General features: G+C 46.4%; 1 protein-coding gene across 1 annotated transcript in view; it reads right to left on the bottom strand.

The window, feature by feature from the left end:
- The window catches only part of esama (endothelial cell adhesion molecule a), a 116,996-nt gene that overhangs the window by 54,373 nt on the left and 37,341 nt on the right, over window positions 1-25,282 (bottom strand). The gene's annotated exons all lie outside the window — the stretch shown is intronic.

A 25,282-nucleotide genomic window follows, 5' to 3' on the forward strand; every position in this document is an offset into this window, starting at 1 on the left:
TGCCTGGAGGACCCCCACCAGTGCTATTTAAAGGGACCATACAGGATTTACAGGTTAGTGGCTGGATTATTGCTTCTGGCTGCCGAGACATTTGTAACTCTTTTTGGAGGTCTCCTATACTTGAATGCTAGGACACGGGGACATAGCTTAACATTTAGAGCCAGGACGTGCAGGAGTAAATTTGGGAAATGCTTCTACACGCGAAGGGTGGGAGAAGTTTGGAACGCTCTTCTGCAATGCTAGCTCAATTGTGAATTCTAAATCTGAGATTGATAGATTTCTGTGAACCAAGGGTATTAAGGGATATGAGGCTAAGGTGGGTATATCGAGTTTGGTCACAGCTCCGCCATGATCTAATTAAATGGCGGAACAGGCTCGAGGGACTAAATGCCACTGGCTCTTGCTACCTCCTGATATGCACCACCTTCTCCTGCAAAAAAGCGGGACATGTGTCTGGGTGATGTGCCTGTCATGGTTGAATAGCTGCCAGTGTGCGTGGCCTGGGAGTTGTGGGTAGGCGGCCTGCAACAGTGGTAATGTGTAAGGGCGAGAGGAAGCATCTGATTGGAAGAGTTAAGTGCTGATGGAAAGAGTTTGTTGGTACGTGGGTGATGGGGGTGTAGTGTGTGGAGCAGTGGATGCGGCTAGTGGTGTAGTTGGTAGGAGACGCCACTTGACAGTTGACCTCACTCACCTTGACCACTTGTGTCAAAGCATTGAACTTCTTCCCGCACTGCATCCATGTCCGTGTCGCTATGCGCCTGGCATTGACTTCGCCCTCCACTGCCTCTCACTGCCTTTTGGGCATATGTCCGGAGGGCCTCTTGCCCCTCCCCCCGCCCCCGAGGATATAGGATGTCCCTCCTTCTGTCCACCTCTTGCACCAAATGCATCATCAGAGAACCTTGGTGCATATCCTCACAGGCCTGGTACAAACTCAGATCGGCAGGTTGGTGAGGTCCGGCATGCATGGGATTTAGTAGTGCGCAACCTTTATTCAATATTTTAACATAACTCATCAATGTGTAAACCTAGGGACAGGAGCTGCATCTGTATTTTACGTGTATGATGTCTGATCTGCATTCAGACTCAGTGCAGACAGCAGACTCTTATTTTTTAGCAAATAACAGGTACTGTCTACCTTTAAGAGATTTAAAGAGATATCCTCCCTTTAAGAGATTGGGGCTCCCCCTCCTGATGGAAAGTGCAAATTGCATTGAATCGATGTGCAAGGCCTGAATTTGAACGCAGCTTGCAGGTGAGTACTGAGGCAGGACAAAGTTCTCGTCCTGCTTGCGCAGGGGCCATTGGGCGCGGGTTAATAGCGGATCACGCTACCTACGCCCAATAATAGGCCCTATCGAATTCTTCCCCCAGTGTGTTTTATTTTTAATTTCTATTTCTAAATGAAAATCTTTACTTCAGTCGTGGATCGCAAGAATCAAAAGGACCCAGCAACGTAAGGAATGAGCAATAGCAAACTGCTCGACATCTTGGCACCAGCGACTTGCTATTCACGGAATATTTGCACTGCGTGAAGTGGAGAGATCACAGTTCAAGTAAACTATTTGCAGATTAAATAAACACTCAGCAGCAAGCTAACAAGCCAGGCTCTGCCACAGAAACTCTGTGTTATGGACAAGTCCTGAGACCGCTCTACCCTGGTGCTGGTCCATCTTCAAGCAGAGAGAGACAGGGTCAGTGCGGACTGGTGCTATACAGAACACTCCAGCTTTCAGCTTCCCAGATAATGTTCCAAGACCAGAGCCACCCTCTCTGAGGTCTGATGGTATTTAACCTGATGTAAATGAAAGGGATTTCCTGAGCAATAATGGGTAATAAATATTTGCTCTTTAGTGACAGGATGTTGGAAACTAAGATTCAATTGCTATAATAAGGGAAATGCCCCCAGGAACTAGAGTTAAGCAGAGATATAAAGAGGAGGGGGAAGTAATTGCAGGAAACTCATTGACTGTCCACTTATAGTCTATTTAAGGTTATTAAGGTTATTCTGAAGCACTTTGTTTCGTAAAATCGTTTAGGAGTTGAACGAAACAATGGACTGAAAAGTTGGGGTACCAATGTGCCAAGTCAATGAGCGCTAGGATACAAGTCCATGCCACAGATGCCAACACAATAAGTTAGAACAGAGGAAGGACAATCCTGGAGGTGATTGATATACATCTGAAACATGAAGATTTTGTTGGATCAAAAGAGGAAGCTACAACAAATAATGTTGGATGCTCCTGTATGCTTCCTGGTAGTCATTTCTCATGCCCTCAACCAACATGACTGAAAAAACAGATTATCTGGTCACTATCACATTGCTGTTTGTGGGAGCTTGCTGTGTACAAATTGGCTGCTGCATTTTGTACATTACAACAGTGATTACACTTCAAAAGTGCTTCATTGGCTGTAAAGCGCTTTGGGGCCTCATAAGGTCATGAAAGGCGCTATATAAATGCAAGTCTTTCTTTTTTTTCCCCCAGGGTATCACAGGCAGAAGCCTGGGAACTGTTTACACAGGTTGGGCATGAGAAGGGGACACTGTGCACATAAAGGGGAGACCTTATTAATAAAAGAATTATTTATTAAAAATTGGGTCAGTTAATAAAGGTGCTGCCCAGTTTTCAATTGAGCCACACAGACCAGGAAGACCCAGGTTACCAAGTTAGCTGATCTCGGCTCCAGTGATGGTGGAAATGGTCTCCATACCACTAAGCTAGAGGAAAGAGATAGGATACTAAGTTCATATTTCCAATTGTTATCCAGTGACTCCTACTAAGAAAATTTACATGAATGAGTTCAGGTGTGGTGCATCTCTTTCCAACCCATGGTTGAATAGCTGCTGACACCGTCTGGCTGCCACACGAAGAAAGGCCATTGGGCTACATCTAACGAACTGCAGCCCAGCCTGGTTCAGCACCTGAGGACAGGAGAACATTGGGGCAAAACTATAAATTAACATTGAGTGAATGTCAGAGAAACCTGTAGGAAAACATTAGGATTAGTCCAATACTTCCATTCATTGTGTATAGAGTGTGGAGTTTAATACAACCACACCTGTTCCCGGATCCTATGTGCAATGCATAGCAGGAAAAAAGGCTTATAAAATTTGGTGAGTTAGATGGGCTTCCATCAGGGTCACCAGTTCCCACAGTATTTAGAGACACTAAAATACTAAGAATTTTTAAGTCCTATGAGCAATAAGATTGGAAAATCAGCTGACCGAGCCGGTAAATAATGACAATTTGCATCTATATAGTACCTTTAACTTAAATAAATGTCCCAAAACACTTCACAGAGAAATAAGGAAAATAGACACCAAGTCAAAAGAGGAGAAATTATTTGGGGTCACCAAAGACTTGGTCAAAGAGGTGGGTTTTAAGGAGGGCCCTAAAGGAGAGGAGAGAAGTGGAGAGGCATAGGAGTTAGGGATTGAGTTGCAGAAAGTAGGAGCTACTCAGTTGAAGGCACAGCCGCCAATGGTGGGGCGAAAGGATGGGTGATGCACAAGAGACCTGAGCAATCACTTGGCCGGCACTACCTTCAGTTAGGTTTCAGATTTAATTTTAAAAGACATTTAATCATATTAATTATGTGCAAACATAGGCAATGCCAGATAATCTAGATCCAATTCAGGTAGCAAATTACAATGAACAAAACCCCTTCTGTACTATTGTACAGACTAGACTGATATTGGGTGAGGGCAGGATTGAGCTCAGCAGTGATCTGACTACATGAATGAATAGCTTGTCAGCAACAACAACAATGACTTGCATTTACATAGCGTCCTTAACGTAATAAAACATCCCAGGGCGCTTCACAGGAGTATTATTAGATAAAAATTGACACCAAGCCACATAAGGAGGTATTAGGACAGGTGACCAAAAGCTTGGTCAAAGAGATAGATTTTAAGGAGTGTCTTAAAGGAGGAGAGAGAGGTGGAAAGGTTTAGAGAGGGAATTCCAGAGCTTAGGGTCTGGTCCATTGAAGGCACGGCCGCCAATGGAGGAGCAAAGGAAATCGGGGATGCAAAAAAGAACAGATTTGGAGGAGCGCTCAGTTCTCTGAGGGTTGTAGGGCTGGAGGAGCTTACAGAGATAGGGAGGGACGAGGCCATCTTGGGATTTGAACATGAGGGTGAGAATTTTAAATTCGAGGCGTTGCTGGACCAGTGGCCAATGTGGGTCAGCAAGCACAGGGGTGATGGGTGAACGGGACTTGGTGTGAGTTAGGATACGGGCAACAGAGCTTTGGATGACCTTAAGTTTACGGAAGGTGGAAGCCCCTGTCTAGGCTCACATGTTGGGAATGGCCACAGGAGAAGGATCGGAATACCGCTGCTCCTGTAAAACCATGGCCAAACTTGACTCAGTGGCCTCCGGTGATGGTAGGGAGGAGGAATTGGAAAGGAAAAGCAAACAGTTAACAGGAAATATCGTCCACTGATGTGTTATGTAACTCAAAATGTTACCAAAGGTCAGACAGTAGCCTGGGAGCAGACATCTTGTGAAGAAATCCCCCAACATGAGATGATAAAGTTCCTTTCCACTGACCTCATGAGCGGGAATTGCTGCCTAGAGCCCACTAACCCAATCTGCTGAACAACAACATATTCCATGGGGAGCTCCACACAGTTTACAGCAACTCCCCCCGTCCCCACCCCATTTAAAAATAAAAGTATATTTTGTTCAGAATTTCACACTTGTTAGTGCGGTTCTATGCACTTTGCCTACACAGCACATACTGGAGTGCACTTTCACTCGATATGTGTATTAGTGTAGCTGTGCATCCTGCTACACCAGTGAGACATATTCAGGATGCTTTATTGGTCCTGGCCCAAGAGATAGAGCATAGTGCTCAGGTGCTAACCTACTTTGTTTGGGGTGCTGATAGGTTGGATCACTATTCTTGTGGTACTCAGGTACCCCCATCTGTGTTCATGCAACAACCTGCCCCTCTCTCTGAGGGGTTGTGCTGAGGGAGTTCTCATTGTACACACCAATTACAGCTTTAAAGAATAGTAACAAGTGGTGACAGAGACTCTGGTGTTCAGACATCTCCCTTGAGCACATAATCTATGCTAACACTCTAGTGCAGTACTGAGGGAGTGCTGCACTGTCGGAGATGCCATCTTTCGGATGAGACGTTAAACAGAGGCCCTTTCTGCCCTCGCAGGTGGGCGTAGGAGATCCCATGGCACGATTTTGAAGAAGAGCAGGGGAGTTCTCCCCAGTGTCCTGGCCAATATTTATCTTAAAACAGATTACCTGGTCATTATCTCATTTGCTGTTTGTGGGACCTTGCTGTGCGCAAATTGGCTGCCACGTTTCCTACATTACAGCAGTGACTACACTTCAAAAGTACTTTGTTAGCTGTAAAGCGTTATGGAACGTCCTGAGGTCATGAAAGGTGCTATATAAATGCAAGTCCTTTCTTTCTTTTTACTTTCCCTTTTTAACATTTAGGATTACATGACAGTTCTGTACAATATATATTCCCTCTTTACGTATAATGCTTGCTGCAGATAGACAGCAGGGGACAATAGCAATAGGAACCAATCATTTACAAATTATGTAAGGTCTACTTGCTCCCACTTAAATTTGTTTACTTAGATGAAGAGCTCAATTAAAGCGATAAAGGTTTGTTTTAACAACACTTTTATCTCTGAGCTGCACAAATGCTCAGGGGAGACTTGGGCGTTTACTGTTCTGGGGCGATTAGTGGTGGAGAAATAGACTTCTCCTTCGAGCCCCAACAGACTGTTTACACAAAAGCAGTTAACGGAAGGCATCCTCATCATTAGCAGAGCTAAAATAATTTACACAATCGTCCCAAGATTGGTCTGATATTTAATCTCAGGAAGCAGATTTTTCTTTTTGTCTCATTCCAAACAGATGTCTCATGAATCTTTGCTGCTTCTCTTTTAATGTTCTCCCCTCTTCTCAAATGTGTAACTTTTGCTGGATATACATTCGTCCCTCAACCCAACACCAGCAGAAACTGATTTAACAGCTTATTCATGTGATGTTCCTAGGACCTTGCTGTGTGCAAGTTGGCTGCTGCATTTGCCTACCCAACAGTGGCCACACTCCAATTCATTGGTTGTGGAGCACTTAGGAACATCCTTAACACTTGATGAAGAAAAATCCAAGTGAGTTTCTTTTCTAAAGCTCCACAGTTCCTGATAACTTACCTAAGTGACCATTCTTCATGCACGAGCCAAGGCAGTGATTGATGGCTGCTAGTGAACCGTTGATCCCAATTCTTTGCTCACTGGGGCCTGGATTTTTCTCCGGCACGATCACTGACCGGCATTTGACCAGGCCGATCTTCATCCACCTGACCGACCCAGCGCTGACCCTGTTAAATCTTCCAGGGTCTGCCTAATTTGAAAATTCAGGTCGGGCTCCTGGCAGCATAAATACCTTTGATTGGGAACACAAAATGGCGTGTTGTTGCAAGATTTAAACATCTGCAGCAGCTTAAAAGGGCCAGACCCCATCACTGAGCTAAAAAAGCAGGGTTGTAAATCTTTGCAGAATGCTTGAGAAGTCTGTTGCAGGACAGGAAGCCCCCAAGTTTTCAGAGGCTGAAGTGGAAGTGCTGCCAGCCCAATCCCTGTGTGCCCCAATAATGCTCGAAAAATTAGGGGCACCAAGAGAAAAACCTAGGCTTGATGGCATTCCAACAGGCACCCTCCTCCAGGGGTCTCTGAATAAAGAAGTGAAGCACCACCTGATTTCCCACCTTCCCCCCACCAGCCTGGGATACTGAGGCCAAATGTAGTGTGGGATCGATGTGTACACTAGATTTGAATTTGAGATCCTTTACCAACAAGGCCATTTGGTGCCCATCTTTCAAATTGTAATTCTTCTTCCCATTCTGCAATTTCCTTGACAAAAAAAAAAATCAAACCTTAAGCTCTTCTCCGCAAGTTTGGAAGACTGCTCTCTCAAGCTGGATGCAATTAGTTGACTGCAGCCAGCAAGCCTTACCTGAAGAACCTCTACCCAGTTTATAGCTGCAGTGTTACAATAGTTATATCCCAATATACGTCTTCTTAAATAAAAACAGTTAATATATTGTGCATGACCTGTTCACTACACGATCTACATCAGCTATGTGCTCCAAGCTCACACCACCCATGAACACATCTTGTCGCAATCTGCCAAGCAGACTGCATCAATCATAAAATGGAGAATGGTGGCATGACAGAATTTATTGTGCAGATGTCACAATGAGCACAATAGAAGGCACATTGTGTGTTGGTTTCAATGCACCAACAACACAAAACAGCCAGAGGAAACATTTCTGTTTGTCATTTTGCTCTGTGAAGGTTGACGTAAAGTTGTAACTAATGTACTTTATGGCCCGGAGCATATTCTGAATGACATCTCCTCATGAAATATTAGAGTTTCCAAACATGTAAACTAAAGTATAAATGACCTTATCAATGACAATTCAGACCATCAGGTTAAATATGACTAAATAAACAGGACAGTAGACCTTCTGGTAAAGCACATCACACTGATTTTCACTGAAGTTGCTTCTTCCAATCATGAAAGACCACCCATCATTGTTGCCTAGTAAAATCTCTCTGCCTGTTATGTGGTGTGGAACCAATATGTTGTGCATTCACTTGCTTACTGCATATTGCCACATGTGGGCAGTTTGTTCTCCTCATCCAGGTTGCACCCCTTCTCTCCTGAAGACACTGACTCAAGTTCTTTGATGAAGTAATGGAGAGAATTGATGAGGGTAGTGCGGTTGATGTTGTGTATATGGACTTCCAAAAAACATTTGATAATGAACCACGTAATAGACTTGTTAGCAAAACTGAAGCACTAGGGATTAAAGAGGCAGTGGCTACGCGGATATGAAAATAGCTAAGGGACAGAAAGTAGAGAGTAGTGGTGAGTTGTTTTTCAGACTGGAGGGAAGTGTGCAGTGGTATCCCCCAGGGGCTGGTGGTGGGACCACTGCTCTTTTTGATAAATATTAATGACCCGGACTTAGGTATACAGGGCATAATTTCAAAGTGCGCAGATGACATGAAACTTGGAAATGTAATAAACAATGAGGAAGATAGTAACAGACTTCAGGAGGACAGAGATAGACTGGTGAAATGGGCAGACACATGACAGATGAAATTTAACGCTGAGAAGTGTGAAGTGATTCATTTTGGTAGGAAGAATAAGGGGAGGCAAACTAAATGGTACAATTTTAAAGGGGGTGCTGGAAACAGATAGACCTGGGGGTATATGTGCACAAGTCTTGAAAGGTGGCAGGACAAATTGAGCGGGCTGTTAAAAAGGCATATGGGATCCTTGGCTTTATAAATAGAAGCATAGAGTACAAAAGCAAGGAAGTTATGCTAAACCTTTATAATACACTGGTTAGGCTCCAGCTGGAGTATTGTGTCAGTTCAGGGCACCACACTATAGGAAGGATGTCAAGGCCTTAGAGCGAGTGCAGAGAAGATTTGCTAGAATGATACCAGGGATGAAAGACTTCAGTTACATGGAGAGTCTAGAGAAACTGGGGTTGTTCTCCTTGGAGCAGAGAAGGTTAAGGAAAGATTTGATAGAGGTGTTCAAAATCAAGAAGATAGAGTAAATAAGGAGAAACTATTTCCAGTGGCAGAAGGGTCAGCAACCAGAGAGGACAGGTTTAAAGTGATTGGCAAGAGAACCAAAGGCGACATGAGGGAAAAAAATGTTACACAGCGAGTTGTTATGATCTGGAATGCACTGCCTGAAAGGGTGGTGGAAGCAGTTTCAATAATAACTTTTAAAAGGGAATTGGACAAATACTTGAAGAGGAAAAATTTGTAGGGCTATGGGGAAAGAGCAGGGGAGTGGAACTAATTGGATAGCAAAGCCGGAACAGGCACGATGGGCCAAATGGCCTCCCTCTGTGCTGTTTAATTCTATGATTCTATGTTGGGACACAGCTCCATGAGCCTTGCCAGTCCTCTAGGTACTTCACCCAAGACAGCGAGGGACAGCACTGGATAGGGATCAGCAGCAAGAATCCTGACTGACTTTTTCTTTCCCTAGGATGCTGAGCCTAATTGTAACCCTCTCCCCCCTACCCCGCCCTCCACTGCCAGTTAACTCATCACAGGCCAAGTATCAAACCTGGCAGCTTCCACATCAGTTTGGCTCACGTATATCCGGGGTCGTCCATTTACCAACTAAGCTGCTGGAGGAGCTTCTACAGAGTTTAATCTTTTTCAGAGTCACAGGAGGAGTAACTCAGCTCGGTTCTTGTGAAAATCACATTCAAGTGATCAGGACAGAGTAGCAGGGCAGGAAATAGGCAGAATCTAAGTTTATTTTGTTGCCATAAATTCATCTACAGAACCCATTAGTGTTTCTTGCAGCGAGAGCGTAACTATAGAAGAGTTGGCACAATCAAAAGCCACCAGAAAGTTATACCATGTTTATTCCGACTTCTCTGAATTCCTTGCATTTTTACGGACAAACAGGAGCCAAATCGTCCGTCAATATTTTGTCACTTTGACTCCTGCTTGCGACAGGTTAACTGAGACTGTAACGTAGTCTCACTGTCAGCAAAATAGAGCCTGATCTGATGCACGTGTCACCTCACCAGACCAGCCACTCCACTGCACCAAGTTCTATTGCTACAAAATACAACATTTTTAAAGTTAAGGTATAAAACATTTTGTCGTGGGGGCTCCCCAAGTGAGCACGTTTCTGTCACCTTATTCCTTATCTCAGTGTCTTGCTATCAGCCTATGACCCTGCAAATACTGTGCTAATACTGAGGCTGAAGCTCCTCAGGGTGTGATCCAGCAGTAGCCCATGCCCACCAGCGCCGACCCCACTGGAGTTTGCAAGGTCAGTGGGCGGGAACCTTATTAGCACGGGGCGGGCACGTGCAAGCACTACTATGGATACAGCTCTGGTGCCCGCCTGTCCCATATGGTCAGAAACTCCTACCTCTGCCCGCCAGGTGGGGGGCAGGGGAAGAGAGGGTTGTCCAGACCTCCCCCCTACCCCACCCTGCCTGGGGGGGTAGGGGGGTGGGGGGGGGCAATCCTGATACCTTTTTCTAATATATACAAAAATTACTTCAAGGCACTTCATGCTCCAGGCTGTTAGCCTGACCTGGATCCCACCAATGGGGCCCACATCTGCCCTTGTGGGGATCAGTACGCCTTGCCCAGTCACTGATACGTTGGGTCCCCAGTGAACTGGTACGTAGGGTGTTTCCAGCCCACCTCTGCCCCTCACTGTCATTTGGAATCTGGTCTCTACCATTTTCCTGGGGGTTCCACCAGTCTCCCCTCCCGACAGTTATGGAAGGAGACTGGAAGAATAACCCTCCCCACCCCCATCCCCACCACCGCATTTAATTCGGGGGCCACTGTGTACAATGGGCCTGAACACAGATGGCCCATCGATCTTGGCATAAGTGGCAGGATCTGCCCGCTGTGAATTTCTGCCACTGGCCCCAGAGAATGTAGGGTTGGTGGGAGATTCCCTGTTTCAAATATTTCTGGCAGATACCCGTGTCACTATGGGCCCATCTTGAGTGTCTGCTGGGGGTGGGGGGGTGGGCAAGGGAGGGAGGAATATTGCAGCTGAAATCTATGCTCCTATGTTCTATGATCCAGGCCCAGCAGCCTTTTGGTTGGGGCCTCTGAACCCCAGTCTATGTAAAGGTGGCTACTTCCTGTCTTGGTCTGCGTTTTGAATTTGTCCAGGCCTGAATTCCCAAGTGAGCAGAATGGTTCACTTTCTCTCACCTGGCATGTTGGCCACCTGGCAGATCGTAGGCAGAGCCAAAGACACTCCTGAACTATGAGCCCCCTCCCCTCCCCCTCACTCTGGCCACTCCCTCTCTGATGCAGAGGACCATGTTTGGGATTGCACTCCAAACAAGGCCCCATGGAAAGAGACAGGTGCGCAGGTCGTGACCTGTCATATCCAGGTTCCAGCCCAATTTATGGGCCATCCACCGCATTCCCGTCTGACTCATGGCAGGAGTGCACCGGAAAACTTGCGGAAACTCAGGGCCAATAACTCGAGCCAGCCACATTAAGAATTGTTTTATTGTTCATTTTCCCTTTTTTACTCCTCCTGTCCTTTTTTCCCTTTGCCATACACCTTCTAAAAGTCGATAAGAACAGATCTGGTAATGCCTGGATAGCACCTTATATGCTGGAAGATATTACCTTATAGTCTGATTCCATTGGTTGGTCCTAGTGATGATTCAGAAGTATTACAAGAGGACTCTAAAGGGTTACGTTATGTACGGTGTAGTTTGAATGGAGCTTCTGTAGCACCAGAACAAAAGCAACCTCTCCCTTGGTCTGTGCTTTGTATTTGCTGCAATGACTGTCCCTTATAACACTGGTATTTCACTCCAGTTGCTGTGGGGTCCTCAGAGAAAGCGCTGACTCCTGTTTGCCCGCCCCGGGGTTGGAAGGTCACTGACCTGTAAATTCACTAGCGTCTCCACCCCTAATGCATTTCCGAAATCAATCCATTACTGGTGTCCCCTCACCTCTCCGTCCTTCCCCGGGGCCATTTCTTTTCAATGTGGCTTGATGGATTATCCTCCCATTAATGACTAAGGAACTCCCACAACGTTACATTAATAGTTGAACTTGCAGCGGAATCAAGCTCATTTACAGATAAGCATTTTTACTGAAACACCACCTCATTTAACCCTCACTACTGTGCACCAGAAAGGAGAGAGGCACGTCATAAACTACAGCATTACAAGACCGCTCAGGATTAATTTGGATCAGCTATTCACCAAATCTTAGTTCATAAATGTAGAAATCCCACCACAGCACCTTTTGAGTGATTGTAAGAGTGGTACCCTCCTCTAGAAGTCCACTGCAAGTCATGATCCTCACTCTGGTGCCTCCTACCTGGGAATGGCACTTTTTCTTTTCCAATTCTATCATAAACGAATACTTGTTTCCAGGTCAGCTGCGTCTTGGATTTAATTCATCCATTAGATATCACCTCCCACTCCCCCTCCCCCCCCCCCCGCATCCCATTCAAAAAGTACAATGCCCAGCCTCCCGTTTGTCACATGTCAGAACCAACTCTTGTGCTTAAGGTCATAATAACAAGGTAGAAAGCAATATTGGGCATCCAACAATAAATCGGCAGCTCATGATTGAAGAATTGCTTTTAAGATATTCCCCCTCATCTCGGTTTTCTTCCCTCCTCAAGACACCATCTCTTGTTGAGTATAATTCCACAGGGACTGGCAACCGTGCAGTACCTCACTCAAGTGGGCTCTGTCTACATACGTGAACCTAGTCAATGAGGGTAATCAGGCTGTTTGGTTACGGGGGCATCACAGGCAGATCCGATCCCAAATATTTCCACACAACAGAGCTCACTGGATAGTGATCAGGAGCAGCTACTTTAGATAATGTTACCACTCCCTCGCTCAGGGACACTGAGGCCAACTGCAATTACCATTGCCTCAACGGAGACCAGCTGACTTGAGTACTGACTGGCGATCAAACGTGGACCTTCCTGGCCTGTAGTCTTCATAATCACACTGGCCAGTGCTTTAGCCAACTGATCCATCAGGAGAGGGACTACACTCTTCAAGGATTACCATCAGTCCTCAATTACAATGCGATGCTTTTCAAGCTTATAATTAACATGAAACCAAAAGTCCAGCATTGATAAAAATCGTTTTAGTTGTGAAGATTAGAATTTTTTTTAGATGTGCCACAAAACATCAATTTCTCTCTTAAAATAAATAAAATTCAAATACATTTGAAAGTGGCCGGGTTGGTAAAAGAGGAGTTCAGTTCTCATCAGAATGAATTACTAACAAAAAACGCTTCAGTTTAAAATAGTCGATGACAGCTCCAAATGCCACTGTAACCACAACTCGTTTTCACCTTCCGCTTCCTCTGTGTTACCAGGAAACAGCTGCATCCTTTAAACTCTGATACACAGCTAAAACTGTATTTTCCTGTACTGTGACTCCCAGCAACATCAGGAAGGGCTGCTGATGGGAGATAAGGAGGTCTAAAAGATCAGACCAACAGAGGTCCAAACAAACAATGATTAAACAAACACTGGGGATTCAGCGCAGCAGGCAGTACAGTGAGCTCTGCAAGAAGCTTTATAGAGAGGGTGGGGTGGAAAAGTGAGTTTGTTCCAATTAGCCTGGTCTTCCCAATTGCACACACCTGGTGCTGCTCACCTGCTCCTTGGTCTCTACCAGTGCCACTCTGAGTCAATCATTGGAAAGTGTGGAAGAGTGCGGTTGGGATGGAACTCCTCCTCTGTTTTCTTTCCTCCTCTGTCTTAATGGGGAGGTATCTATTTGGGTGGGTGGGCTAACAGGTCACAACTCTTCCTCTCAATGGTAGCATGCTCACCTCTGAGCCAAGAGGCCAGGGTTCAAACCCCACTCCAAAGACTTAATCACATTATCCATGCTAATGCTTCTGCGCAGTACTGAGGGAATGCTGCACTGTCGGAGGTGCCGACTTTCATATAAAATGTTAAACTGAGGCCCCGTCTGCTCTCTGAGGTGGGCACCAAAGATCCCATGACACTATTCAAAGTTCAGCCAGTATCCCAGTATTCATCCCTCAACGTACATCTCCAAAACAGATTAAGTGGTCATTAATCTCATTACTGATTGCAGGAATTGGCTATGTGCAAATTTGCTGCCGCATTTCCCTATATTATAACAGTGATTACATTTCAGAAAGTACTTAATTGGCTGTGAAGTGCTTTGGGACGGCCTGAGCTCATGAAAGGCGCTGTATAATGCAAATTCTTTCTTTCTATTAATACTACCTTCACACTTCTCAAGCATCCAAATTGGCATGTAACTGTGAAAACTGACAGACATTTATTTAATCAAGCCATGGAATGTGCAAAGCTTCATCAAAATATCCACCAACGACCTTGCAAACCCAAACCCAACTCCCAGTAGCTGTCTCAACCCCAACACACTTCATCCGTCTGCCAACCCCAACCTGATTGATTTTTGTGAACTGCTAAAGGGAACCCAATGAACTTACAGCTAATACATCCACCACACTCAACATGGAAAGGACTAACATATATGGGCAATGAATTTATAAGTGTTAAGATTTTATGAATGAAATAAATAAAATGAAAACCCAAGTGAACTTATGACCAATTTGCATTGATTTTAATGGCTGCACTGAACTAAAATCGTCATGTATTTATCTAAAGCTAAATTTTTCAACTATCTGCTCTCCCACAACTATTCTACAAAATGGTTAAAAATTAATTTAAACTCTTTATTTTTTTGTTTACATATGTGAATTTTCTCAAATCAAACAGACCACAGATCCAGATTAGTAGATGAAACTGCCCATCTTGTAGCTTTAATAGTTCGCACACACCTGTGGCACTTGTGAATAATGGAACCTGCCCCATTTGTTAGGTTTTGTTTCTCATAAACCACGTCCCCCCCATCGGGTACCCTTCATATAAACCTCCCATTATCAAATCAAACCTCTGCAACACACCCCAACATTCCACGTACAACTCACCATAGCGAAAGTTCCTGTGGTCAGAGATAAATGTGCAGAAATTACAGCTCAGAGAGGGCGTCAGCCACTCAAAATAAACGGGAAGAAAAATGTGTAAATCAGGAGGCCGGGGTGGAGGGGGGTTGGTGGGGTGGGTTTCCCCCTCCTTTTTTTATCCAGCAGCCTGAGAATTTATTTGATGTTGTTCCTGTGACCCGTATCAGAGCTCCCCATGAAAAGACACGCAGTAAACTCTCAAAGAATGGAAGGACTCCAAGCTAAATATTAGCACTTTGTGTCTCATGAAATCACTTTAAAAGGACAGTCTGGAAGGAGTAAAAGAGCCACAGAACACAAGGTCTCACCCTTACACTGTCAGATTCTAGAAGAGGGTGAAACAATAAGTAGCTAATTGGAAAGAACAAATATATATTTATTCGGAGAAAGCCATGTTACTTTTTTTGCTAAGCTCCTACTGAGTGGAACACAAATTGATTTCCAAATTCCTCAGCAATTCACTCTAATCGGTTTCTAATATCTTATTGTCAATCAAGAAATAAGACCCCTTAGTGTTGGCAAATAGTTGATTTATCCTGCAGTGTAACGCCCAACCTATTGGTAATGTTGTTTTATAAATGTTCTGGGATCACCGCATCATCCTGCCTAGCAGTCAGAGCGGTAATCTTCACCCTTTGCTTAAATTCATAACCAGAGAACAGATTAAACTAGTGATGGAGGGCGTGCAACAAGGCGGACAGTTAAAGAAAATCCATCTACCCCATTTTAGTTTCAATGTTATATCTTTACTAATACTAGTTGATTGGTCATGGCATTACATATGCATTTAATTTTCATCGTCACTCTGTATCTGCTCGTTTGTCATTCTTCAATTCTTTGTGTTGTGCTTTTTTTTTTGATTTGTCTTCAATTTCTTCTGCCTCCCTCTCTTTCATTCTCTCTATGCCTCTTAAACTTAGTCATGAATACAGAGATGACAACAAAACATTCTCTCTCTTTTCTCCCTTTGTGGAAATCTCTCCATCTGTTTCTTCTCGTCTGAATGTCTTATTCTCTCTGCACACTTCCCATACACTTTGGGGGTGATTTTAACCCTACCTGCCCAGCGGAAACAGGGCGGGCGGGTAATTAAAATCATCCAGGAGCTGCCAAGAGCTAACCTGCCGTGATATTAACCTGCTGTCCTGAGCAGGCGGCAAAAATACCCATCTAAAGCCGGCGGGGTCCTTTTTAACATCTGCATGTTGGGTCCCGATGATGTAATTGGGACCCGACTGCAATTTTTACTAGGCAGTCTGAGCGAGAAGCGGCAGCGAGTTTCCCACCTGGCCAACCCTGCGGGGCAGTGCATCAATGATAGAAGAGGCCCGGAAAAGGTAAATTTTATATTTTTCTTCTGCTCCTCCTGGCCCCACAAGGAAAGCAGAAGTGCATGTCAGCGCGGCAGCCGATCCTGCCACTCACCTGGTCTCAGCAAGAAGCCTCCAGGCCATCACGCATTTCCATCGCTTCCCACTCAGAACGGGTGGGAAGTCAGCCGCTGGCATTTAATTGAAACCCAGGAGTTAAAGTATCCCAGGCCTCTTTTATTGCTGCAGTGGATGAGCTTTGAACAGACACCAAAACTCATCCACCGAAAACTGGCCTGCAGTTAAAATCGATCCTCTGTCTTTCTCTCTCTTTATATCTTTCCCTGCAGTCGTCTCCACAGCACCGTTCTATTATGGTCAAAGTCAAAGAAAGCATTAAGGAGGGGATGGAGGAAGCCTGGTCAGGTCAGCAGCTAGGTTTAAGGACAAGGGGAAGGTCAGTTAGAGTTGATGACGGGAAGCCAGGGGCCCGATTTTAGCACCCGGTCTCGGGTGCGTTCTCGGCGGGGGGGCCTCTAAAATCCCGAAATCGAGGAGCGGGACCGGATCGCGCCTCGATCCCGCCCACTTCCGGGTTCCGCGCTGACATGCGGGGGTGCGTGCGCAGCCCCCGCTGGTGGGAATCCCGCAGGCAATTAAAGCCAGCGGGGTTCCACTTGAGTGTATTTATGTAGCTATTTCAGGTCATTAAATGACCTGATTGAGTTGTTTTTTTAACAAGTGTGGGATTTTACAGTGAAATGAGACTGTTTCCCATACTGGGGGAAACACTCACACTCCCAACGGACGTGTTGCAGCCAGCAGCCCGTGGCAGCTGCCAATGTGCATTCCACAGGTGGTGGGGGGGGGGGGTGGGGAGAGCCTTCACCAACGCAGGAGGACACTCCGTAACATTGGGCAACGCCTGCCCTCCACCACCCTCCTCCAAGCAAGAAGATTCACCGGCGTGGAACCGCAACTCCTGTGCGAGGACACACTTTTCTACCGTGCACAACCCCACAGACCTACACCTGCCAGATGGGTGCTGCGTTGACATCCTCAGAGGACGAACAGCATGACCAGCCTCAACAGCCTCGCAGTCCACGCCGTCCGCCTCAGAGACGTGCATCCCCACAACATGGTGCTGTGGCACATCCACCTGCACAGCAGGATGGAGGGCATCCACAGAGAGAGATGCGTCGCAGGAGGCACTACCCTCCGCACAGGGTCTACAGACCGAGGCTCAGCTTCATGGACCTCTCCGAGGAGCAGTGCATACGTAGGCTCAGAGTCACTCGCCAGGTAGTCGCCGACATCTGCAGCCTCCTTAATGACGAGCTGCTCCCGGATGGACCAAGCAGCATCTTCTTACCCGTCGCCGTCAAAGTCACCACTGCCCTCAACTTCTTCGCCTCCGGATCCTTCCAGGGTGCCACGGGGGACATCACCGGGGTCTCTCAGTCGTCTGCACACAAGTGCATAAGGCAGGTCACCGATGGGTTGTTCCGCAGGGCCTCGACCTACATCAACTTCGCCATGGATGAGCGCAGCCAGACGGAGAGGGCGGTTGGATTCCATGCCATGGCTGGCTTCCCACGGGTGCAGGGTGTAATTGATTGCACCCACATAGCAATACGGGCACCTCCACATGAGCCAGGGCTGTTCATCAACAGGAAAGGGTATCACTCCATGAACGCCCAGCTCATTTGTGACCACCGCCAGAGATTCCTACACGTGTGCGCCAGATACCCCGGCAGCTGCCACGATGCCTTCGTCCTCAGGGAGTCCACCGTCCCGCCCCTCTTCCACGCACCCAACACCGGCAACGGCTGGCTCCTCGGCGACAAGGGATATCCCCTGCACATGTGGCTTATGACACCTCTGAGGAACCCCATTACCGAGCCGCAGCATCGATATAATGACAGCCACATTGCTACCAGGTCTACAATTGAGCAGGCCATAGGGCTGCTCAAGATGCGCTTCAGGTGCCTTGATCGTTCCGGGGGAGCACTCCAATATACGCCACTCCGAGTGGGATGAATTATAGTTGTCTGCTGTGCCCTGCACAACATGGCACTACAGAGAGGGGTGCCGCTGGAGGAGGCCCCATGCACACCCGCCAGCCACATTGAGGATGACAATGAGGAGGAGGAGGAGGAGGAGGAGTACGAGCGAGAGGAGGAGGAACGACCCATGGCCCGAACACCGGCTCACCTGCATGCTCGTCAGGCCAGGGAGGCACTCATATGCCAACAGTTCTCCTAACATCACACTGTGTGAGGCATTCACATGTCATAACGTGCACAGACGAGGGTCCATACAGGCTCCCTCCACAGAAGAGTGGTGCCTGTACACCTGCACCCACTGTATTATGCCCAATGGGTGGGACGGGGTGGTCGTCGTCATGATGAGGCGCACGGAAGGGACATATTGCACAAGCCGCAGAATTATGGACAAGAGGTGGCAGCATTGGTGAGAAAAAGTGACTTTATTTCGTGTTGCCATTCAAAGACTGGAAATAAAAAGATAACAAATAGACAAACACCCTGGTGCAATCCCTGTGTGCTCACGGAACTTTGGGTTTTCGTTTCCTGGTAGCCCTACGTGGTGCTACCCCTGTGGCTCCAGCAGAGGTGGTGGCAGGTTGCTCCTGTTCATGCCCTGACCTGGTAGATGCTTTGGGCCGACGCCCCCTGGGTTTCGGTGCCCATGAGGGCACCTCCACAGCCTTCCAGGCTGCAACCGGGGACATCTCCGGTGTCTCTCAGTCGTCTGCGCAGATGAGCCCTGCAAATACACCTACACCCACTCTGCAGTGACACACTGGGTGGCATCAGTGGTGGGTCCTCATAGGGATACCCAGGAGCAGGCATTATTGCACAAACCGGACAGGATTCGCGAAGACATGGCACTAGTGGAGCCAATATAATGTGTGATGTGAGTTGTTCTTTAATTCAATAGAAGTAAGAACCATGACAAACCCTCAAACACGCTTGTGCATCCCCTTCATGCTCATGACACGTTTGCCTTACGCTGCCTACTGCACATATGTGATGCATGCCCTGTGGCTACAGCACAGGTGGTGGCAGGTTGAGTGAGGCTGGCCGTGAGAGAGATGCACGAGAGGGTGAGTATGGGATAGAGCCATGAGATTGTATGAGGATTGGGTTGCGTGGTAGTGGCGGGATGAGTACTCGCGAGGTGAGTAGGTGCAGGTAAGATGAGGTTTGAGTTGGTATGAGGGGTCATGTGACAGAGTAGTGTTGGCAGTGCCGAAGGAGATGTGGGGTGGGGGCAGTGTTGTGGCAGGCGGAGTGTAGGGGAAAGACTACATGTTCTCACTGTGGCTGACCTACTGAGGTCATTGGTGCGCCTCCTGCACTGTATGCAGGTGGGCGATATGTTGGTGGCGCAGCTGACCCCCTCTGCCACCTCGAGCCAGGCCTTCTTGGTGGCAGAGGCAGGCCGCTTCCTCCCGGCCGCCAGGGGGGGAAGATCTCTGTCCTCCCCCTCCTCCTCACCCCATCTAATGATACCTGGGGTGAGGCATCATTAAACTGGGAGCAGCCTTCCCCCTGGGCTGCTCCATGCTGTAATTTTTTCTGTTTGTGGCAGCATCTGTCAGTGGAGGACTGCCCCTTTAAATAGAGCGCCTCTAGCTGACAGATCTTACTGCGCATGCGCAGCCCGCCCGATGCGCAGATCAGCAGAGGGGAGCCCGGAGGAGCAGGTAAGTGGCTCCAATTAGTGTGTTGCCTGCTGCGATCGCGCGGGAAACCCACTAATTGCCTACCCGCCGGGAACCCGCACCCCTGGTAAAATCGGGCCCCAGCTCTCTGCTTGACCCTACCTGACCCTGAGTGCAGCCAGTTTCCCTGGTCCCAACCATCTATGACAGTAGATGGAGAATAAATACTGGGTGACCTTAAGTTCTATTGAAAGAGAAGTATTGCTTATTTTGATATTTTCAACTTTGGCCTCTCCGCTATCTCATCACAAACCTGTCAAGGGATCACCAACTTAAAAAACAATTACCTCAGGATAGACATGTCAGATGACAATGCATAACGAGAAGCATAAAAAATCATAGAGGCATTAAAACAAATTGTGATTTTTTTTTCCATTTTCTTTGAACTCTTTTGTTTATTAGTTATAAAAAAAATTGGAGATGGGGAACAAGGCTATTTGGCCGAGTGGGGCGGTTGGAGGCGGGAGGTCATGTGATGAAACCTCCAGGAAAACGTGACGGGAGAGAATCAGTGCTGTTTACTCAGAAAACTCCCCCTATTAGCAGCTGATACCCAATTTATTCCACATCCAGGAAGTCGCTTAATGCTCTCCTGGATTTGACATACATGGGCTTTTACGTCCTTCTTAGTTTTCAAATAAAAAGGGAATTCCACCGTTTCTCACTACACAACCTCTCTGTAGGAATGTTGCTACACAGACACTATCGGTCAGTCATGGGCGTTACACAGAAGAAAATGGTCTGACTCAGGGCAATGCACAGAAGGCAATAGTTAGGTGCAAGTGACTAACATGGTTGTAACACGCTCAACGGGTTTTAATATATAAGCCATAAAATTAATTTTAGAACATTGCAGATCTTAAAGCATTTTTGTTTAATGAGTATACAGTTTCTCGTCAAGTTATATTCATAATGTTTAATTAGCAGCATTGAATTTGAAGAGAAAATTTTGCCGTATTAATGAATGTTGCCAGGGTGAATTTGTTTGCCTTCCCCCCACCCTTTCACAGGCTCACAAGGATCGGTAACTATTAGTCTTTTAATTGCAATGTGTAAGTAGTAGATAATGCAGTAAATCTGAGGTTATGTCAATCTTGGGTGTGAGGGAGAAGTAATTTACAAAGCCCAGCTTGTGTGTGTTGGTACATGGTGAATGTTTGGATAGTAACAGATGGTCCCGTTTATTAGAAGAGAGAACAATACACTTCCTTAGGAAGCGAAAAATTACTGCTTGGAAGAATTTTCTGAAACTGCTGGTTGAATTAATCAATCTGAATTTGGCCACGGGGTGGAATTTGCAAATTGAAACTTGGAACCTCCCCACCTTCATTCTCAATGTTTTTTTTTTATTCGTTCACGGGATGTGGGCGTCGCTGGCAAGGCCGGCATTTATTGCCCATCCCTAATTGCCCTCGAGAAGGTGGTGGTGAGCCGCCTTCTTGAACCGCTGCAGTCCGTGTGGTGACGGTTCTCCCACAGTGCTGTTAGGAAGGGAGTTCCAGGATTTTGACCCAGCGACGATGAAGGAACGGCGATATATTTCCAAGTCGGGATGGTGTGTGACTTGGAGGGGAACTTGCAGGTGGTGTTGTTCCCATGCGCCTGCTGCTCTTGTCCTTCTAGGTGGTAGAGGTCGCGGGTTTGGGAGGTGCTGTCGAAGAAGCCTTGGCGAGTTGCTGCAGTGCATCCTGTAGATGGTGCACACTGCAGCCACAGTGCGCCGGTGGTGAAGGGAGTGAATGTTTAGGGTGGTGGATGGGGTGCCAATCAAGCGGGCTGCTTTGTCCTGGATGGTGTCGAGCTTCTTGAGTGTTGTTGGAGCTGCACTCATCCAGGCAAGTGGAGAGTATTCCATCACACTCCTGACTTGTGCCTTGTAGATGGTGGAAAGGCTTTGGGGAGTCAGGAGGTGAGTCACTCGCCGCAGAATACCCAGCCTCTGACCTGCTCTCGTAGCCACAGTATTTATATGGCTGGTCCAGTTAAGTTTCTGGTCAATGGTGACCCCCAGGATGTTGATGGTGGGGGATTCGGCGATGGTAATGCCGTTGAATGTCAAGGGGAGGTGGTTAGACTCTCTCTTGTTGGAGATGGTCATTGCCTGGCACTTATCTGGCGCGAATGTTACTTGCCACTTATGAGCCCAAGCCTGGATGCTGTCCAGGTCTTGCTGCATGCAGGCTCGGACTGCTTCATTATCTGAGGGGTTGCGAATCATCAGCGAACATCCCCATTTCTGACCTTATGATGGAGGGAAGGTCATTGATGAAGCAGCTGAAGATGGTTGGGCCTAGGACACTGCCCTGAGGAACTCCTGCAGCAATGCCCTGGGGCTGAGATGATTGGCCTCCAACAACCACTACCATCTTCCTTTGTGCTAGGTATGACTCCAGCCACTGGAGAGTTTTCCCCCTGATTCCCATTGACTTCAATTTTACTAGGGCTCCTTGGTGCCACACTCGGTCAAATGCTGCCTTGATGTCAAGGGCAGTCACTCTCACCTCACCTCTGGAATTCAGCTCTTTTGTCCATGTTTGGACCAAGGCTGTAATGAGGTCTGGAGCCGAGTGGTCCTGGCGGAACCCAAACTGAGCATCGGTGAGTAGGTTATTGGTAAGTAAGTGCCGCTTGATAGCACTTTCGACGACACCTTCCATCACTTTGCTGATGATTGAGAGTAGACTGATGGGGCGGTAATTGGCCGGATTGGATTTGTCCTGCTTTTTTTTGTGGACAGGACATACCTGGGCAATTTTCCACATTGTCGGGTGGATGCCAGTGTTGTAGCTGTACTGGAACAGCTTGGCTAGAGGCGCAGCTAGTTCTGGAGCACAAGTCTTCAGCACTACAGCTGGGATGTTGTCGGGGCCCATAGCCTTTGCTGTATCCAGTGCACTCAGCCATTTCTTGATATCACGTGGAGTGAATCGAATTGGCCGAAGATGTAGTCAGCAAGTGTTTAATAGGTGCTTGAGGTCAAGTCTACTGACTTTCTCCAGTCTCAACTTCATCTCCAGCAGACACAGCCACTCAACTGGACTGAAGTATAAAGGATTGAAGGTATGGGGAGAGGCTTGGGATGGTTATATTATTAGCCACATCATCTTAAACCATGCATTAAAATCCCTAGCAGATATACACAAAGATGGTTTAGGGTTGAACAGTGAACATTTTTCAGCATTTCATGAATCCCAGTATGATCTAAATTTGAAAATTGGATATTCTAGACTTAGATCACTCCATCTTTTAAAAATATAATGATACACAGAAAAGACAGCAAATGGTTTGTCGTGAATTCACACCATTTAACCAAACAAATGCCCAAGAGAGAAAAGATTAACTCTTTTCCACTTAGTCACTTTTCATCATTGCCCAATGATCATTCATCTTCCCATTTCCCTCCATCCAGCACCTCTCCAGAGAGGGACAGGTGAGGAATTCAGTATGTAGCAGATAATTGCAGGGAGGTGCTCATCTCTTCATCCTAGGTTCCTGCTTCCAGCTTCAACTCCATTCGGCCCCACCTCACTTCCAGCACCCAGCAAAGAATAGCTCTCAATTGGCCTTGTTCTAATGACCGGTAGCAAAGCTGAACTTCCAAATGAAGTGAAGTTATAACTGGTTAGAGGAACACCTGAAAGTAATGAGTACAGATTTGCACACGCAGTTTGTAACAATGACTTGTCAATCTCTGCTTAACCTCTCTGGGCAAAGCATCAAACTGAAGTGAGGTACTTCCCCACAGAAGTGAAGGGGAAATATGTGTGCATCAGAGAGAAGGTTTCACTCTGGGTCAATCTCATGCTGGTTGAAGATCAGCATGGCAGAGACCTGGTTAAAGGTTCCTTCCAGGAACACAATGGTCCAAGGAGACCATAAAGAAGGAGAAAATGACAAAACTCCAGGAAATCATTAAATAAACAGCAATAAAAACAGAAGTAGCCATTTACAGGCATTTTGCAGAATCAAATAGCTGTGATTTCTCTTTAATCTGGATGGCAGAAAATTATGCCTGTGAAAGACTGTGGACCATAATAAGGGCTACATAACCCTGGGACCTTTTGAACATTTAAGCTTTTCCTTAAAAGAGTAAAATCAGAAACTCTTTATCATCTTAATATCCTTCATGCATTTCTCTCGGGAGGATAGGCCAAGGAGTGTTTGACCTCTCGGCCCAAATTATCGTGATTTCTACCAGCTGCTACCAAGTTCAGCTTGACTCACTCACTCGCTGCAGTGTCAGGATGCATCGGCCAGAGAGTGGCCATTTGGGAGGATCAATCCGAATGTGGGACCTGCCATCATTTCCTGCTTTTGGCCATGAGAACAGTCTGTACCAAATTTCAAATCACTTCCCTGACACATTCCATCTCCACTGTCAGACGTAGAACTAGACTCAGCCTCCTCCAGCTAAGGTCTAGCCTTCAAAACTTACTGGATTACACCAGTAATGGCTGAGGACTACTGGGCAGTATCTGTCCCTACGTCAGTGACCAAATCCATATGAAGGCACCCTGTGAAACTACAATGTCCATAACTTTCAAATTGAAGCAACTTTGTCTATAGGAACATAGGAATTGCTAGACGACTAAAGACCCAGGTCCATTTAAGTCGCCTTCTACCTTTCTGGTAGTCACATGATACAATGATAATGGAGTTGTTGACTAATCATGGCAATCAATCTCTATCAATTAACAGACCCAGACGTGACATGAGAAAAAAAAACCATGGTGGAGAGCTTTGGGAACCATAGGTCCAAAGTCAACTTTTTCCTCCCAAGCCTGCTACACTTACCACATGTCATGTCTCAAATTACTCATATACTGCAGCCCAAAATGAAAGAAACCAATCTGATTTGCATTTGAATCAATTAATACTAACTGCTTCCGCCGTTTCCCTAGGGAGCCTGTTCCAAAGATTGACCACTCGCTCACTGAAATAGGTTTCCACAGATTAGTTTTGAATTTAACCCCCTTCGCGTGCAGGCTGTTTCCTCAGGTTCTACTGTTCTGGACTAGATGAAATAGCTTGTCATGGTCTACATTACCTAGTCCCTTTAGAATCCTCGAAACAGCAATCACATCACCTCTCAGCCTTCTCTTTTCCAGAGAGAACATGCTCAATTTACATAATTGGTCCTCATCATCTAATCCCTTCACTCCCTCAATCATTCTGATTGTTCCCTTCTGTATCCTTTCAATAACTGCAATATCCTTTTTGTGCTGTGGCAACCAGAACTGTACACAGTATACTAAATGCAGTCGCACCAAATGATCTATAAAGCGACAGGATAGCCTCACTATTTCAGCTCAATACTGACCTTTTTTTCTAACAAAATAAATATGTGATCTCAAGTTCTGATCTTTTCAACAAAATTAATTGACAGGAAGACTTTCACAACAATAACTTACACTTATTTAATGCCTTTCAGATAGAAAAATCATCCCAATGCTGTCATTAGTCTATCAAACAGTGGGGAGTAGAGCTTGGAGGGATCATATCCTGGGAAATCACAGTCACAAAGCATATCATTTTTTGGCCACTGGGTTGAAGATCATGAGCTCTGTGCCCAAGGTCCCTGTGAGTGCTGCTCCTCACCGAGTGCCAGGTTGCAGGATTACATCGCTAACCTCA

Source organism: Heptranchias perlo, chromosome 33 (assembly GCF_035084215.1).
Source record: "Heptranchias perlo isolate sHepPer1 chromosome 33, sHepPer1.hap1, whole genome shotgun sequence".
NCBI classification, from domain to species: domain Eukaryota; kingdom Metazoa; phylum Chordata; class Chondrichthyes; order Hexanchiformes; family Hexanchidae; genus Heptranchias; species Heptranchias perlo.